Genomic DNA, 15335 nt, shown 5'->3' on the forward strand with positions numbered 1-15335 from the left:
ACTTCACATTGAGGGAAGGCCATTGTTAGTAGGCAGATCCTGGATTGAAAACTGGCCAAAAATCAAAGGTAGGAAGAAAACCAGAGAATATCCCTTTGAGGAGAGGAATAAAGACCTAGTGAGAAGGAGATAAAAGAGGAGAAAGTAATTGACAGTGTCAAAAGCTGAAGAGAGGTGAAGGAACGTGGAATTTGAGATAATGCTATTAGATTTTTTATTTCATAATAACATTCAATTTTTTACTAATTATACTAACTTCCATCCAGTAATAAAGATGTATTATTCTCTTCAGAATAGGCCTGCCTAAATGATTCAGGAGATGTTCTTAATAAGCTATTTCCTTCATATTTCCAATAGAAAACACCAAAGATCAAGGTTGAAAGATCCCTGAAATGGCTCTAAATCAACCTACAACTGAAGAGGAAAGAATATCTGCCAAAGAAGGCATCTACAGAATATCAATGATAAAGAAATTCATCACTTCCTATTCAGCTCAGTCTACTTTTTATCCACAACTACTGGAACCCTTTTTTCTCTGATTAAATTTTATTCAGCTACTTTGCATTTATTTTGTAAATATTACTATATGTAACATCCCAATGGGAAGGGATTGTTTCATTCTTTGTATTTTATCCCTAGTTCTTAGGGCTTGTTATGTTGTTGTCATTTTAGTCATATTCAAATCTTCATAATAAAGTTTCTTAGCAAAGATATTGGAGTTTTCCATTTCCTTCTCCAGCTCATTTTATAAATGAGGAAACTGAGTTAAACAAAATTAAATGACTTTCCCATGATCACACAGCTATTAAGTGTTGGAATGAACTCATCTTCCTGATTCCAAGTCTCCTTAATCACATTGCCACCTACTTACCTTAGTTTTTGATACAGTCTTTAGTAAATGTTAAGTACTTAATAAATAATGGTGGCAAGTTTGATATTAAGAAGTTCTTCCTAACCATATTTTAAAAGAAAATTTAAAATTAGACATTGGTTCATGTTCAATTCAAAGTCTTATTACCAGTTCTTCCAGTTTAATTAGCTTTAAGTTTAATTTAGCTAATTAATTTAATTAAATTTAACTAAAATTTAAGTACCCTCAGATACCCTGTCATAATCCTGTAGCAACATAATGTTTGTCCCTGTTTGTTGTTGAGGACACTGAACTAAGATCGATCATTGATATGATTAGTGGAGATTATTCCTGAGAAATTCATCTTGTTTTTCATAGTCCTGAATATATTTCTTATATTTTGGGGGGAATAAATTTGTTTCACATTCAGAAGGTCTCACTGAGAAAGCAAAAACAACATGGTATGATTAAAAACACCTGATTTATTGCACAGAATTCAAAATTTTTATGCTAATTTCTCACTCCATTTTCAAAGATGGATGGAATCTGACAGTCATGATATAGGCATTTTCTGCAATTGCTAATCAAAGTAGGAGATCAGAGCAAAAGAAAAACTGCTTATTAAAATAGGAAAAAAAAAAGAAATGCCAAGACTTCAGTACTTTAAAATATTTATTTCAGAGGCACCTATCACTTCAGTACTTCAGTTCACACACTAAAATACCAAAAGAAAAAAATCAAGAGGTAAATGCTTATACTGGGATACATATTCTTGATGAGATTGAATGGAATAATTGAAAGGCCGCAGAAAAGAGCTTCAGTTAATCTTAAAAGTAGCATGGTTAAAACACTGGATTTAGAATAGAAAAACTCAGGATACTCTATCAAAAACCTGATGAGTCAATTGTATGACCCAAGCACATCAATTAATGCCTTGATTTTCTCATTTATAAGATGAGGGGACTGGAGTAGATGAAGTCCAAGGCAATTTATAGTTCTCAAACAATAGTTCTATGAAATTCCTTAAGGTAGAGCTATATCTCTCCTGTATTCTATAATAAGAATAGTATGAATCTATTAATATGGATAAAATAAAATTATTATAACACCATGCATACATGTATAGTTGTTGAATTTCTTTGTCACAAAAGGAAGAAGGCATATCCAGACATAGAGGATGCAAAGGAAATCCTTTACAAGGTAAGAAAATATGGGAATGGAAAAGTTCAAACTTTATAAGAAATTGTTGGGGTCTTTTCCTATGAAACTTATGGAAAATGCAGCAATATTATTATAATATATAATATTTTATTGTTTTCCCAATTGTATTGTAAAACAATTTTTAACATTTGGTTTTTTTTTAAGTTTTGAGTTCCAAATTTTCTCTCTCTGTCTCTCCCTCCTTTATTAACCCTCTCCCTAATTTGTAACAATCAAATATAGGTTATACTTGTATAGTCATGTAAAACAATTCCAAATTAGTCATTTTGAAAAAATACCATACTTAGTTTTGTGTTCAAACAATGCTACTTCTTTCTCTGGAGGCAGATAGTATGTTTCATTGACAGTCCTTTGGGATTATGTTAGATTATTGTGTTGCCCAGAAAAAGTAAATTCACAGTTCTTCATCATACAGTATTGCTTTACTGTGTACAATTTTCTCCTGGATCTGCTCACTTAATTTTGCACCACATCATGTAAGTCTTTCAGGTTTTTGTCCCAAAATTATCCTGTTGGTCATTTCTTATAGCACAACAATATTCCACCACAATCATATACCACAGCTTGTTTAATCATTCCCCAAGTGATGGACATCCCTTCAATTTTCAATTCTTTGCCCCACAAAAAGAGCTGCTATAAATATTTTTTAATAAATAGATCATTTTCCTTTTGTTTAAAATCTCTTGGATATAGAGCTAGTAGTGACATTGTTGGATCAAAGAATATGCATAATTTTATAGCCTTTTGGACATAGTTTCAAATTGCTCTCCAAAACAGTTAGATCATTTTTCAATTCTACCAACAGTGCATTAGCATCCCAATTTTTCCACATCCTCTCCAACATTTATCATTTCCAATTTTTTTTTATATTAGCCAATCTAATTGGTGTGAGGTAGTACCTTAGAATTGTTTTAATTTGCATTTCTCTAATCAGTAGTGACTTAGAGCATTTTTTTATATCACTATAGATAGTTTTGATTTCATTATCTTAAAACTCCCTGTCCATATTCTTTGATTAAATCATTGAGGAATTACTTACATTTTTTATAAATTTGATTGTATGACATCAAAGATACTGGCATAAGACTTTTCCAGCATGGTATGCCCTTACCAGAGAAGTTTCTGTGGTTTATGAGCAAAGCAGAATTGAATTAGTTCAGAAGAAAAAGAGGATGCATAAAGTTAGAGAATCTACCCCAAATATTCATAGGAATTATCTGTGTCCGAGCTGTGGCAGAGCATTCTCAGATTGTATTAATCCAATTAGTCACAATAAGACACACTAATTTGATTCTAATCTAGTGATATCATTTCAGTTCTCTTTGAGAATGAAGGACAACAACCAACCAACCAACATTCTACTCCGGAATGGTGGGAGGAAGGGGATAAAGTAACAGCTGAACAACAAAAAAGGTAGAGAGAGACAGAGATAATAGAAAAAGAAAGTATGATGATATAATATTTATACATGTGTGAATAAATATATTTACATGTATGTGTGTGTACAAACACAAATGTGTGTATTTATATACATTATGCATGTGTGCACCTATGTGTATCTCAATTCTCAATGAGGAGACTTCCCTGAACCAAGGCAAAATTTCCAACTGTTCCATAACCAAGATTTGCCTGAGGTACAGAGTGATTAACACCATGTGGGCCCCTGTAATTCAGTTCTTAATCAGAGGCAACTAGGTGACCCGGTGGGTAGAGAACTTGATCTGGATTCAGGAAGACAAGTTCAAATCCAGTTTCAGATACTTGCTTGCTTTGTGAACCTGAGCTTAACCACTTACCTCCCAAGTTTGTTGTAAAGAAAGGAGATAATATCTGCAAAGTACTTAGAAAACATTGTTTTAAAAAATTCATTGAGAGGAAGGGGAAGGCAATGCTTATGGCATGGAGGTTAAATGATTTATTTATTGATGCTCATAGTCACTATGTGTCAGGAGTGAGTCTTGAATTCAGGTCACTGCTTCTTATATAGAAGATATGACTCTTTTAATATAGCCCAAGATCATATTAGATTTTTTGGTTCCTACTTCAATTGCAGACTCATGTTCAGCTGTCTGTTCAATAAAATCCTCAAATATTTTTTCCAATTAAGTGCTGCCTGATCATGCCTAATCCCATCTGATACTTATCAATCTGATTTTATGAAACCAAGTTTGAGACTCTAGATTTTGCTTTATTGAATCTCACCATTACAGATGAGGTCCAATTCTTCTATCTATTCAAGATCACTTTTTATCTTAATTCTGACATCTATTGTGTATACTTCTGGCTTTGTGTCAGTTGTAAATTTACTAAATATGCCATCTGTACTTCTATTCGAGTTATTAATTAGAAATATGACATGTGGTTCAACCATAGATTTAAAGTATTCATATCCTCACAAGGTAATAGATTTAGACTTGGAAGGAAACTCAAAAGCCATAATGTCCAACTTCTTATTTTAATGATAGGGGAACTGTGATGCAAAAAGGCCAAGTGACTTGTCAAGATCAAACACCTACTAAGTGCCCTCTTCTTCTTTCATTGCTATATGCATTTTTCTCACATACATCCCTGCTGAAGCTGTGTTTTTGATTGATAAGAATGAACACTACTCCCCTCAATAGAGGCATGAAATTTTTGGTCAATGATATAAGGAAAGCTGAGCCCCACACCTCAAAGCCCTGCTTACAACAGGCCATTCTCCAGTCACATGTCAAACTGATCATCCTAAAACACGTCTGGCCATGTCATGCACTTGATACTTCCCCAACTAATAAACTTCATTGGTCCCCATCTTTCCAGAAACAAATACAAAAGCTTTTGTTCGGCTTTGAAAGCCTTTCATAAGCAGGCCACTTTCCTTCCTTTCCTTCTTATGCTTTACTCCCTCTCCCCATACTCTGTGATTTAGTTATATTACCTTTCTTACTGTTATTCACATAACATTCTCCCTCATGATTCTGGGCCTTTTAAAAAAAATTATGGAATAAAACAAGCATTTCTGTAACATATCATAATAAAAAAAAGATGATTGCAAGTGAAAATGTAAAACTATTTTGTACAACTTATTTCTTTTAAATATATAATAAAGTGATTGTGTAATTTCCTCTTCCTTTGTTTCTTTCCTCCCTCCCCAAAGATGGCTACTATTCAACATAAATATATATGTGTGTATGTATGTGTATGTATATATGTGGATATGTATATATGTAAAATTATTCTAAACTTAGTTCTATTTAGCAGTTTTTTATTTTAATGCAGAATAGCATCTTTCTTCATATAACCCTCAAAGTTAATATGGATATTTGTAATAATTAAATCATCTTATTTGGTCAAAGTCATTCTTTTTTTTAAATAAAGCTTTTTATTTTAAAAACACATGCATAGATAGTTTTCAACATTCACCCCTGCAAAACCCTGTGTCCCCAATTTTTTCTCCCTCTCTTCTCCCCACACTCTCCTCTAGATGGCAAGCAATCTAATACATGTTAAACATGTATAATTCTTCTATACATACTTCTACAACCATCATGCTGCACAAGAAAAAAATCAGATAAAAAAGGAAAAAAATGAGAAAGAAAACAAGATGCAAGCAAAGAACAACAACAAAAGTGAAAAATCATGTTGTGATTCACACCTAGTTGCCCCAACTCTCTCCTTGAGTGCAGATGGCTCTCTATCACAAGACCACTGGACCTGTCCTGAATCACCAAAGTTATTCTTAAAGCAATCTTCCTCTGGGTCTTTTCCAATGACTGGAACTTTCTTCCTTCTCATCTTTGCCTCCTGGCTTCATTTTCTTCCTTCAGATTCCAGCTACTCTTATAATCTATAAGAAAAGTATTTGATTATTCTTGTTCTGTTCTCTAGTCTATTGCTTTTCTTATGTTTCACATTCTCTTCTATTTTTTACATTCTTCATATTTTGTTTTATTGTTTCTTGGTTTCATATAACTTCACTGGCTTCCCCTTGCCCAAATCTAATTTTCAAACAGCCATTTTCTTTAAGACTCTGCTCATCCTTTTTTCAGTTGATTTACTTTCCTTTCATATTTTTGGATTTTTTTTTTAGTTTTCCCTCAAACTCACTTATTTAGTTTTTATGTCTTTTTTCAGCTCTGCTATAAATTATTTCATGGCAGGTAGCCATTTAACATCATTGTTTGAAGGTAGAGAAAATTGTACACAGTAAAGCAATATTGTATGATGAAGAACTGTGAATTTACCTTTTTTTACTTCAGTTTCCTCCTTTGAAGAAGAACCCCAGTCTTCCTATTCCTCCAGTAACTTTCTATGGTTGGGTTCTTTCTCCTTTGCTTGATCATTTTTTTTTCTTTTTAGAATGAAAACTTATTAGTGTAACCACTTCTAATCATAGGATCAGGGAGATGGTGTCTCTGACTTTACTTTAGTTCTCCTCTTTGGTCTGGAGCCCCAAAAGAAGAACGCCAATCTCCTATAAGTGTTCCCAGCCAGCATCTTCTCTGCACCTTCACTTCTGCACTCATAGATGAACTGGTTTCTTCTCGCCCAGGGCTATATCTCTACATCACAGTTAGGTCTGGTGTTCCTTTTTAAGCAGAGGTTTTCTCAGTCTCTCTAGACTTAGATCATGGATTCCCCAGCTGCCTGAGAGGTGAAAGTTTCTGTAGTTCAGGCTGAGACTACCTCTGAAACAAGCTAGCTCCAGGGCTCCTCCAGTTTCAGTGGTGCTAGCCTAAAGGTGTTTATACTTTACACCTGTTAATTCTCCATCCGCGTCCTTTCATTAGGGTTTCTTGGGTTGTCCTAGGAGGACTACTGTAGTGCAATCATTTTATTTTGTTTTGTTTTGTTTTTATTTTTCAACACCTTATGTTCTTTCTAAGATGCAATTTTGTTTGTGGAAGAAATCTGGAGCACTTTTGGAATTTTTTGATCTATTCTGCCTTCGTCCTACTACCCTTTCTTAATTGATTAAATCTTGAATTTGATTTGGATCTTATATGTGCACTGTGTCCCTTGTCATTTAAAATAAAAAAATGATTCTTTAGGGATTTAATCTGTTCTCTTCCCTAAAGTTATGTTCTTTTTATATTTCATCCAGTAACAAGAAAGTTGATGGCCCTCTCTTAGATAGCAAAACTCCTTAATGCTGCTAAAATCATTCTGGATATGTTAGAATACAAAGTCCAAGTTTCTCAAGCTTTTGAAAGGTTAGGGAAGGACTAGATTAAAAAGGGTTTTGAATGCTCTTTTTATTTTTCATTTGATGCTGAGGATAATAAAGAACAATAGGATGTGAATTTATTTCATATGATACCAAAAACTATTACAAATTTTACAGACTCTTTCTATACTTTCAGTTCATAGATTAGAGTTTGAATTAGAAAAAAAAAAGTAATAACCTGCTTGAAATAACTTCTGAAACTATTATATGAGATAATTTAAATAATTTAACAATTAACATACCTTCCCAAAAAGGAAGTGGTTGGATTAGACTAATTTAGGCCAATAAATTTCAGCTCAGAAAATGTCTAGAGATTATCTACTCCAGTTGCACATATATGCTTGCAGAGAGGCACATAAACACACACACACACACACACACACACACACACATTTTATAAATGAATAAACTGAGACCAAAAAAACTTCTTACATGAGTCCTCAGTATAAGGTTCTTTTCATTTCTAAAGTTTCAATCCAGTGGATTTTACTATAATAAAAATGTTGTTATCTTAGTGACTGTGGTTATTTTTTTCCATTGGAACCCATGAATCAAAAAGTGCAGTCTGTCACAATTGTGACAATCCTGTCACAATAATTACTTCTAGCAGTTCATACTTCTATAACAAACTCCATTCTTGATAACTGGCTGCACTTTATAATTTAAAATAAATCAACAGAAAATGTAAACTGATTTTATAAGCCCAATCTATAGTTATAATATGGTGAATAAAATTCCAACAAAAGAGTATGTCCTGCTAGGTGTCCATAGAAAGGGTTATTGACAGCACAAGGCTTTTGTTGAATTTAAGTAGGCCTTTGTTGCAGTGGGCCCTACCTACCTACTCCTTCAGGAAAGCAGGGAGAAACATTGACAAAATTATCTTGTAATTCCTTGTCAAATTCCTCACATTGACAAAATTATCTCACAGTTATTGTATCTAATATCAACTACTGAGGTTATTTTTCTGTTATAAAAGCATCTATCTATACTTCACTTCCTTACTAACTTCTGTTAGAGTTAGTTTCCTAGGCATCATAATGGTTATTCCGTTAGGAACTTAGCCTTAATGGATTCTTCTCCTTTACTATGGCATCTTCCCCCACTCTAATAAAGAACATTCTTGCTAAATTATCATTTTGGAAATTAGCTGTCAACAGTATCATAAAATTTTGCCTTTTTATTTGCCTTTTTATTTGGAGATAGTCTAAACCTACAAATTTTTTTTAAGTAATTTATTTATTTTTAATGCACATTGCTTTAAAAATCATGTTGGGAGAGAAAAATTGGAACAAGAGGGAAAAATCATGGGAGAGGAAAAAGAAATAGAAAAAAAGAAATGAACATAGCAAGTAATGATTTACATTCAATCTCTATAGTTCTTTTTCTGGATGTAGATGGCATTTTCTATCCAAAGTTTTTTGGGATTGCCTTGAATCACTGAACCACTAAGAACCAAGTCTTAAATAGTTGATCATGGTACATTCTTGCTGTTACTGTGTAGAAAGTATTCCCAATTTTGCTTGTTTCACTAAATATCAGTTCACATAAATCTTCCAGGTTTTTCCAAAATCAACTTGTTCATAATTTTTTATACAATAAGATTCCATTACCTTCATATACCCAAACTTACATAGCCATTCCCCAATTGATGGGAATTTATTCATTTTCCAATTCTTTGCTACCACAAATATTTTTGCACTAGTGGGTCCTTTTTAACCTCTTTTAGGATTTCCTTGGATTACAGAACCCATACACATCCACAGTATTATAGCCCTTTGAGCATAATTCCAAATTGCTCTTCAGAATGGTTGATTCACAACTCTACAATGCATTAGTGTCCCAGTTTTTCTCCTTCTCCTCCAACATTTGTCACTATTTTTTCCAGTCGTTTTCGCCAAACTAAAAGATGCACAGTTTTATAGTTCTTTGGGTCCAAATTGCTCTCCAGAATAATTAAATCATTTTTCACAACTCCACCAACAATGCCGTAGAGTTCCAGTTTTTCCCATATCCTCTCCAGCATTTATTTATATGTTTTCTGGTCATCTTAGCCAATCTGAAGTGGCACCTCAGCATTGTTTTAATTTGCATTTCTCAAATCATTAGTGATTTAGAGCATTTTGTCACATGATTACAACTGGTTTTAACTTCATTATCTGAAAATTGTCTGGGCATATCTTTTGACCATTTTTCCGTTGGGGAATGACTTGTATTATTATAAATTTGACACAATGTTTTATAAATTTTAGAAATGAAATCTTTATCAAAAACACTGACTGTGAACATTTTGTATTTCCCTTTTAATCTTGTTTGTGTTGCTTTTGTTTGTCCTGGTAAGGAGGAAAATATATGCATTTATCCAGTGAGCTTAAACCAGAAAGAATTTTTGCCAGTCACATTTTACATATGAATGGGGTCAAGATATATATGTGATCAGGAAGAAGTGGATAAGGATCTAGAAAGGGATGAAAGGGGAAGAACTATTACCTTGTCCTCTTAGTTTATTTTATACTTTCTTAGATTCATTTGCATGACATTTCTGAGAAGATTCTGGAAATGAAATTGACTAATAGCCTAGTTGATTTAGTCCTAATTTTACACTGATATTATGGGGGTTTCCTTGACAGAACACTAAATTGGCAGGTGAGCTATGGTACCCAGAAGCCCAATAAGGGATTATGTCTTACATCAGATAATTTTCTTGGGCAATGGCCTATGATTCAGGTTCAAATATAAGAATTACTCTTAATTCATGAGTACACCTACTGTTTTTTATTTCATTAACTCTTAGTTTGAAATATTGAGTCATACCCTTTGCTGATATGAGGTTTTCAATAACAATCAACAAGCACTAATTAATCACTTACTATATACTGAGCACTATGTAAAGTATTAGAAACATAGAAAAATGTAAAAACAAAGTCCCAGTACTCTAGGGATTTATTCTAACAAATGGGACAATGTGAAATGAAATGAACAGAAAAGATATGTGCATATAAATGAAAAGCAATCTCAAAGGGAAAACAATAACTATGGGTAGTTGACTAAGAATGACCTCTGGGAGATGACTGTATTGTACTAAATTAGCTAATTTTGTGCATATCAACCAATGAGCATTTATTAACACCTATTATATTCTATGCACAAAGACAAAAAAAAAAACATTCTGTCAGGGGGTAGGAGAAGACATAAAGTGTACATATATATATATATATATATAATGTAAATTGGGAAGGTCAGTAGTAGCTAGGGAAAGAATTTGGGCAGAAAATCCAACATGAAGACATGTAGTATTTAAGCTGAAAATGGGGAGGAAATGGATGTGCTTTCCATGCATGAAGGATGTCCTCCCACAGAGAAGAGAGAGACATGGAGTTATCCTAGTTAGTAAGGAAGTCAGGGTGGGGAAATTGGTTTGGCTGAACTATAATATGAAGGAAGTAGGATAATGTATAAGTTTAAAGGAAAAAGTTATACCCAAGCTTCAAAGAATTTTAAAAGTCAAATAGAAGAGCTTATATTTTATCCTGAGAGCAACAGGAAACCATTGGACTTTATTAAGTAGGAAAATATATCATACATATATTTCAAAAAATATGTAGATACATATGTACACCTATATACAAGTAAAAAATAATACAACAAACTCTATTCTTTAAAAAAGAAAGTTTGGTATTTATCATTTTTAAAGGCAATATAACATTTGCCTATTCTTATTCTTATAATTAAAGCTAGGTCCCAATTGATGCAAATAATGAATAATTTGAAATGGTTGCATGTATTCAATCTTATACCATTTGAAGTTGTAATTATATAAAATGTGGAAATCAGTTTCAGCCCAATGGAAATATGCAATATGAATTCAGATAATGCTACCACTTCAGAGGATTTGTTATTCTCATATAATTAGGACCTAGCTATATTCATTATCATAAAAAGAAGGGGGTGAGGAACACTCTATTTCATTTTTAACAATGAGAACAAATGGTTGATAATTCAGAAGCAACAACAACCTTGGGAAAAATTTGCCATTTGGTTATTTGCTAGCTGTGTTATCCTGGGCAAATCACTTAATTCTGTTTGCCTAAGTTTCCTCATATATAAAAATGAACAGGAGAAGGAAATGGTAAACCACTTTAGTGTCATTGCCAAGAAAGCTCCTAATGGGGTCACAAAGTCTGACTTCACTGAAAAATAGTAGAACAATAATAACAAGATATTTGTTCTATTGTTATTTGGTAGTTTGTGGGGTTTTTTTGTTTGTTTTGTTTTGTTTGAATAGCAATTCTATGAAGAGAGCACGTTTGCAAGCAATTCTATGAAGAGAGCACTGAAGCACGTTAGCTTCAGTGGAAAGTCACATCAATTGTGCTAAGGTCACATGATTAGAATTCACTGACATTCAAGAAGTTGGTTTCATCATTAGGTCTCAGACCTAACTTCTCAGATGTTCAAAGAATCACAAATCTAAGGCTGGGAAAAACTCAGAAGCCAGCCATTTTACATTTTTACATTTACATTTTACAAATCAGGGAACTAAGAGTCAATGTGGTTATATAATTTGACTATAAGGTGCTCCTTCTACTGTTCCAGGCTTTTTTTTTTCCCCTATTGTAGTGTCTCCTCCTCAAAGTTGCCAAACGAATTTTCTCAGGGCCCAGGTCTCATCGTGTCATCTTTCTATCTACTCAAGAAAATCCAATAACTAACATCAAAAATAAAGTACTGTTGGTATTTTAAGCCATCACATCCTAATCACAATCTACTTTTGCAACCTTACTCTCCTTCCTTACACATGCAATTCAAACAAATTAGCCTGCGTTATTTTTCATACTCATATAAAAATGCAAAGCTCTAGACATGAAACCATGCATTAAAAAGAACCATGGAACCATGTGAAGAAATAGAAATGGATTTATATCAAAAACTTTCTTCTAAGTTGAAATCAAAGAAAATCTGTTTTTATTTGTTTATTTTACACTAAACACATTTATATCATACAGAGAGAAATAACTCCTGCTGAAAAGCTCTTCTGGCTATTAACTGCTATGACCTATTAGTTGATTACTGTGTTATACATTTTAAAATTTAAAAATCATATATAAAAAATAATTATTTCTTGGCAAGCTCCATTAATCAATTTAACTGAATTATAAACAACTAACAAAATTATCATTATTTACAAGTTATCCCGATGCTCCAGGTTACACAAAGAGATTGGAAGGGTGTGAGGAAAAAGTGAAGCCTTAACTATCACTAAAGATATTTAGTAAGTAGTAATGTTAAACAACATATAGCTTTGACAGAGACATACCATTTATAGATCTATTCCCAAAAATAATTAGGAAAAAAGGAAAAGAACTTATATGTTCTAAAATACTTAAAATTACAGGAATGTCCATCAATTCTAGAATGGCTGAATAGGTTGAGGTATGTGATTATGATAAAAGCATACAACTGTGCTATAAGAAATGATTGGCTGATTAATTTTAGGAAAAGGCTTGCATGAAATAATATAGAATAAAATGAGCACAACTAAAAAAACATGATGGATAGTAATAGCAATATTAGAAGAACTTTGAATAAATAATCTTTTTCTAATTATAAAAGACACATGAAGAAAAATTATATATTCATCCAGAGAGAAGGCTGATAAGTAAAAGTATGCATAAAATAATTTCCATACATGTATATACCTATCTGTGTCTAATAATAGTTATCTCTAGCGTAGGGTGAGGATAGAAAAAAAATAAAATAAAGAAATGTACATGATAATTTTGGGGTATATTTGAAAGTAATAGTAAGTTTTGCTTAGTAGATTTGCAGTTTCATGTGCAATCATCTTTTGTATTGTACTACGCCTATGGAAATTCTTGCTTTATTCCAAAAATATACATTAATGTAAAAAAAAATAAAAAGGAAGAAAAAATAATATTTTAATGATAGCAAAAAAGTTTTGTTGATGAAAATATATTTTCTTTGTCTTATTTTTTATCTTTTTTAATTTTTGTTATATATGTTTTATAATATCCCTGTTAGTACAGTATGTATGTATAACACATATCATAGATATGAGTAGATTGTACTATATTAATCATGAAGACTTGTATGCAAGTAAAGGGCTAAAAGATATCTTAAGTATGTGTGACCTGAAAAGGTGGTGAGCTAATGATATAGTAAGAATGTAACCCAACATATAGGTATTCCAGAGTCTACATTGATTCTCTCTGACTTAACAAGATTTAGAGATTCCTAAGGAATAGGAATCATATAAGGATAAAAACATATACAATGAGACTTCGTTGAATGTTTGGAGTAGTTTTATCTACATTACTAGTGGTAATTTCCATATCAGTCTATTCAAGTTTCTGAATAAATATGTATGGATCCGATGACAACTGTCTTAAGATAGCACATTTTTCTGCATTCTAATAAACGATCAATGAAAGTACCACAAGTAAGTATGTAAGATAGGAATGGATGCTTTTAATCAGGGTAGTAAAATTAGCTTAGAAGATGTTGTTAGACATTTTAGGTGGAATAGTGGGCAGAGTACTGGAGTTAGCATTAAGTCATCTGTAAATTTAAAATAGTAATAAAAACATCTACTTTGCAAAGTAGATGAAATGAAATACCATACACAAAATATCCTGCAAACATTAAAGTGCTATACTAATACTAGATATTATTAGTTTAGGTTATAATTTCCACTTTCAGATGTCTCAATCTGGATTTCTAAATGCATTTTTTTCTTTTCTCATATCTTTGTCTGACACTTCATAGTCTTCTTTTTCCTTCCTTCTTTATAATCAACTCCAGTCTTTCCTCTTCAACTTCCTGATCATTTAACAATTGTACCACTATGCCTAGCTATGAGGCAGATTATGTGACTCAATGAATAGAGTGCTGCATCTGGAATCAGGAAAATCTGAGTTCATAGAAAATCACTTATTCTCTATTTGCTTTATTCTTCTGGAGAAGAAAATGGCAAACCATTCCAGTATCTTTGCCAAGAAATCCTAATGAACAGATTTGGCATGCTATGGTCCAAAGAGTCACAAAGAGTAGAACATTACTGAATAACTGAACAGTAATTACTGTGCCCAGAGTTAAACTGAGACAAGATTATGAGTATAATAAAGCTTTTATGAGAAAGGAAAATTGTCACACTATCTTCTTTCCCACCCCTTTTACTTCATGTCATCTCCTTTTATCAGGAATACTTAGTACAGCATTTCAGTTCCTTCTTTACCAAGAGTAGCCATCCTCTGTCAATTAGATCATGCTTCAAAAGGATTGCCCAACCCTATTCCTATTATCAAGGTAAATCACCAATCAGAAAATTACAGAGGATGTGGCATGTGGGTGGCCAGTGTTTCAGGTGGCTATTTTCTGGAATTCTGGAAATGATTCCCCATGCCTACTGATATTATCATCATCATTATCATCATCATCATTATTATCATCATCACCATAACATTTATATTTCTCTTAATTTACAAAGTACTTAACATATGTTAATTAATTTGATGTTCATAACAATTCTGTGAGGTAGGTGCCATTACTATCCTCATTTTACATATGGGAAAACTAAGGCACAGAGAAATTAAACAACTTGCCCAGGATCATACAATCTAATCGGAGGCAAGATTAAAACTCAGGTTTCCCTGATTCCTATTCTATTGTTTTACCAGTTACTGTATCATCTAACTGCCTACTAAAGTAGGAAGATCATATTTAGAATCCACCACTAGAGTACTAGTATGGCCTTTATGGCCCTAAACAAGTTCTATATTTGTTAATTCCTAGCTGTGTAACTTTGGACAAGCTGATGAACATCTATGGACTACTGTTAACTCTTCTGTGAAAAGAAATGTTCTGGACTAGCTGACCTCCAAATTTTAATCTATAATCATTTTAGGAATATAGGTATAAATACTAAGATGATGTAAATTAAACTCTGTAGACCTCAGTTTGTTCATCAATAAAAGGAGAGTAGATACCATAACAATTCAACACCAGCTATGAATCCTATGCACCCACAATGGATCTAAT

The sequence above is a fragment of the Sarcophilus harrisii genome, chromosome 4 (assembly GCF_902635505.1).
Source record: "Sarcophilus harrisii chromosome 4, mSarHar1.11, whole genome shotgun sequence".
Taxonomy (NCBI): domain Eukaryota; kingdom Metazoa; phylum Chordata; class Mammalia; order Dasyuromorphia; family Dasyuridae; genus Sarcophilus; species Sarcophilus harrisii.